The 4623-nt window shown below is 45.3% G+C and overlaps 1 pseudogene; it reads right to left on the bottom strand.

Annotated features, from left to right (window-relative positions):
* Positions 1–2382: 2382 nt before the first annotated feature.
* On the bottom strand, positions 2383–3769 carry LOC114009287 (immunoglobulin kappa variable 2D-28-like; annotated as a pseudogene).
* Between the last annotated feature and the right edge of the window lie 854 nt (positions 3770–4623).

Here is a 4623-nt window from a genome sequence, read left to right as displayed (position 1 = left end):
TGTATTAGACAGCATGAGCTGCCACACTTAAATAAAGAACAAGTATTTCTTCTCTCTTTTTTTTTTTTTTTTTTTTTTTTGGAGAGGTTTTTACTATAGGGCATGTGCGCTCACCAGAGAGAGAGAGAAACAGAAAGCAAGAAATCACCTCCCCCCAGGGGGGATGGCTATGCCACAGTCCCTTCTCCTCCATTCTCCTCTTGGGATCTTGGACACGCATGCACACGCGCCCAGCATGAGTTTAAGCCACCGGGTCTGGGACTCGAACCACGGTTGACTACATAGGAGTCTAGCAACATAGCCATTATGCCAACTGCTAGTCCCTCTTCTCTTATATTTCTAGGGCCCACAGTCCAAGATCAAGGTCCAGCAGGTTTGCTTTCTGTTAAGGACTCCCATCCTGGCTTGGAGGCTGCCACCTTCTTGCCGTTTGGTCACATGGCCTGTTCTCCCACAGGTACACTCAGTGGAGTTTGAGACTCCTGGTGCCCCCTCTTTTTCTCAAAGGGATGCTAATGCTATGGGGTGGGGATCATCATGGATGACTGCATTACCCTGCTTATTGTGAAGTCCCTTTCTCTGAATACAGCAACCATGGGGGTTAGTCCTTCACACAGGACTTAGGGAACACAATTCAGTCCATAGAGCACAGACTTGGGGGGAAGAAGCCAACCTTGAGGGAAAGGGCATGGCCAGGCTTCCAGGCTCAGAACAGAGTGCAGAGCAGGTTTTCCACCACTCGGAACGCAGGCAGGAGTCCCCTGGGAACATCAGACACCCCCGTCAAACCCTGAGGAACCTGTGTTCATAATGGGGTAGAACCACTCTACTACTTCGCCAGAATTTCTTAGATCAGGATGCTTCTATTTATCACTGGGTTTGTCTGCCACCTAATGGCCATTTTGTGACACAGCAGGTAATAGTGCTTTCAATGCTCCTTAGACAGATTCTTTTCAGCCTGTGCGATCCTAAGATATTGTTCATCACTAGGGTCAGATAACACAGGGAGCTCAGAGGACCCCTCTCCTCAGTAATCCTATTTCCTAGTTGAGGACAAAAACGAATAGGCAACCAAGATTTCAGATAAGACATATTGGTTACAGGCAGTCGAAGGGTAAATTCTGAAGTCCGTGTGAGATGCCAAGGATGCTAAAGGACAGGATGGACCACGAGAGGCCCTGCAGGGCATTAAGGGCAGGGATTGGGCTTCTGTTCTAGATCTGTCCATGCAGACTCATTTCTCCTGTCTGATAGTTCCTTCCAGAGTTGGCTCTGAAACTACACCAACTACTCTAGCCTAGGAAGCATCAGGGCCTCCATCTCTCAGGACCCACAGTGGGTGAAGCCTGTGCCCTGACTACACACTGCGCTGAGTGCATCACTGGCCAAATAGTTTGTACAAATAACAATGTCTATATCTATTCAATGGAGTAGCCGCAAGCCAAATGGCTGTGGAATACCTGGCACATAAATGGGAAACAAAAGGAAAACCTATTGAACCATTGCTGGGGGTGGGGAACTTTCTCTGTTTTTTTTCCATTCACATCCAAGCATGGACACTCTGACCTGAGGAAAAAAAGTTTAGTTCAACACCTGGCGTTATGATGATTTCTTTTCTCTTTTACAAAAAGATCTCTTAGAATTTGGGAGAGAAAGAAAAAATTTATGTCCCTCTGCATTTTTCGTGTGGTGTATTGAATAAATTTTATGTACTTCATCTTTCAGTCTATGCTATTTATTTTCAAAGCCTACTTGTAGAATTTTTTCTTTTTTTTTTTTTTTTGTAGTTTTTTTTCTTAAGGTGTGTGTGCTCACCAGAGAGAGACACAGTGAGAGGGAAAGTGGAAAATCACTCCCCAGCAGGGATGGCCATGCCACAGTCTCTTCTCCATTCTCCTCCAGGGACCTAAGGCATGCACGCACATGCATGCACCATGATTTTCAAGCCCTGAAACCTCACTATATACATTATGTCAAATTAATCAAAGAATTTCTAACTATTCTGTGTGGATTATGGGACAAAATGAATCAGAGGTTAATTGAGGAAAATTCAGTCACATAGTCTCTCCTGGATCAATTCTCAGGACAGGATGACTTCTCCAAAGCTCCCCTTTACTACGTTAGCTTGACGAGGACAGATCTAATAACCTCAACTCTGCAATGGAACTGGATCCAGGACTTGAACCACGGTCAGCCATGTGGGAATTTAGTAACGTAACTACTATGCCATGTGCTGTCTCCATAACTGTAGAATTTCAAGAACTCTCTTTTCACTAGGGAGAAGTTAATTGAAAAAAATCAAAGATTTGGGTGTAAGGATCTTGCATCTGCTAGGAATTTAGAGAATCTATTTGAATACTCAAACATCAAGCATTTTTACAAATTATTCCCAACTAAACTCCTCCTGAGGATAGATTGTGTAGAATGTTTTCTCAAACTTATTTATGAGAAGGATAATTTGGTAGAAGTGTTAAAAGAGGAGTAGGATGTTGGGGGAGTGAGAAAATGGCAATTTCCTAATATTACCAAACATTATCATGTGAGAAATATATTCTAAATTGGTCATTTCCAACACAGAGTCAACGTTTGCTGGCATTAATCTGCATCAATTAATTGTTATGCCTGCTGACTAAGCTGACCTGACAAACATGGCAAGACAGGGAGGCTTCAGATGAGCCCTCATTTAGCTCTGCCTTCCATCGTAATCCCTTGTTCACACACACTTGGGTCACCGAAATTCTTCCTTCTGCTTGTGACATTCCAAGTCTACTGCAGCTGATGAGGCCTTCAGTGTGCAGCCTGAGCTCTTCTGGCCAGGGCACTTACAGCACAGACAGCAGTAACCTAGGCCTGAGTTCTCCAACTCCTCCCTCCTACACAGACTCAGAGGATCTGCTGTGCTGCTCCCCAGACAGACAGCACATGTGGGCAAGTGGGCCACTCCAAGCAGGGAGGTTTATGTTCAGGGCTATATCACTGTGTGAGGACTTTGTATATTTTGCATGCAGTAATAAATTCTAACATCCTCAGTCTCCACCCTGCTGATCTTCAGTGTGAAATCTGTCCCTGACCCACTGCCACTGAACCTGTCTGGAACTCCAAATGCACGGTTAGAAGCCAAATACATCAGGAGGTGTGGAGCCTGGCCTGGCTTCTACAAGTACCAATAGAAATGGGTGTATCCATCACTGTGTAGGAGGCTCTGGTTAGACCTGCAGGAGTTGGAGGCTGGCTCTCCCGGGATGATGGGCAGGGAGAGTGGAGTCTGGGTCATCACAATGTCCCCACTGGATCCTGAAATAATGGGAGAAGTGCAAGGTTACCTACAAACATTAAGAGCAATTTTCATGATTTCCCCTATGTTATTTATTTCAGTTTAGTCTTTTGTTTTGAATTTTAATTCCTACAATAAAAGCAAACTTTCTACAATGACCTCTATATTTACAAGGTACAAGGGATCTCTTTGTTTATGAATATCCTCACTGGAGCAATGATCATTTTTCCTTCTAGGTGGTTCTTAGTTATCACAAGGCACAATATCAAAAGCCCTCTTCTGGGACATAGAGATAAGCATCTATCAAAGATTAGAGTAAACATGGGGAGCAGCAGGGCCCCCAGAGCTCACCATCCCATTCTCTTTCCTCAGCTTCCTCTGTCCTTACCAGGGATCCAGAACTTTAGCAGCCCCAGGAGCTGAACAGGGAAGCTCATGCTGAGAAGTTGCACCAGGAGTCCTGATTGGTCAAGACAAGATTTTTTTTTTTTGAGAGTTTTTTGCTATAGGGCGCGTGTACTTGCCAGAAAGACAGAGAGAGACAGAGAGACAGAAAGCAAGAAATCACCCCCCAGGAGGGATGGCCACACCACAATCCCTTCTCCTCCATTCTCCTCTCGGGATCTTGGGCACACATGCATACGCACCCAGCGTGAGTTTAAGCCACTGGGTCCGGAACTCAAACTGTGGTCAGCTACATGGGAGTTCAGCGACATAGCCATTACACTAACTGCTGGTCCCAGAGAAGATTTGAGCTGAGCTTTTATCTCAACTGTGCAAGAGAGAGCAGTTCCCAGGGGACAATATGCAAATCCTTGGTGGGTGCAGCTGTGTAGAAAGATCAAGAAGAGGGTGGGATGGAGGGCTTCCCTGTGAGCAAAGGGACATGAAATGTTATCTGCGTTGGGAAAAAAACACCAATAGAGATAAGGTTCCTGCTGCCCTCAGCCATGGGCAGAAGATCCTACTGTGAAAGTCTGGACCTATGGGCAGACACAGTGCACAGGCCTTGCCCTTCAGAGAGCACCAGAAATCTGAAGGTGGGAGAGGTGGTCCAGGTCAGTCTCTGGCAGGGAGAGACATCCTGCAGTGTTCCTTCCCAGGTAATGTAGAGAAGTCAATAACCCTTACCTCCAGTAGAGAATACGATAACTCTTACCACCAGTACTGATCCTCAGAGTTTCCCCAGTAACAGCATAGAGGTGAGCCTGGTTAGGAGTTATCTGGCATCATCAGATTACCTGTCTGGAAGTGTTAGAACCAAGCGTTAGGAATGATCTTTCTTGGGACTAGCAAGTTAAACAACCTAGGAACAATCAAGCCAAAAGAACTTGACAGAGAAAAAAAAT

This window comes from Tupaia chinensis, unplaced genomic scaffold (assembly GCF_000334495.1).
Source record: "Tupaia chinensis unplaced genomic scaffold, TupChi_1.0 Scaffold000511_1, whole genome shotgun sequence".
NCBI lineage: Eukaryota > Metazoa > Chordata > Mammalia > Scandentia > Tupaiidae > Tupaia > Tupaia belangeri.
This window is presented reverse-complemented; position numbering and strand designations above follow the sequence as displayed.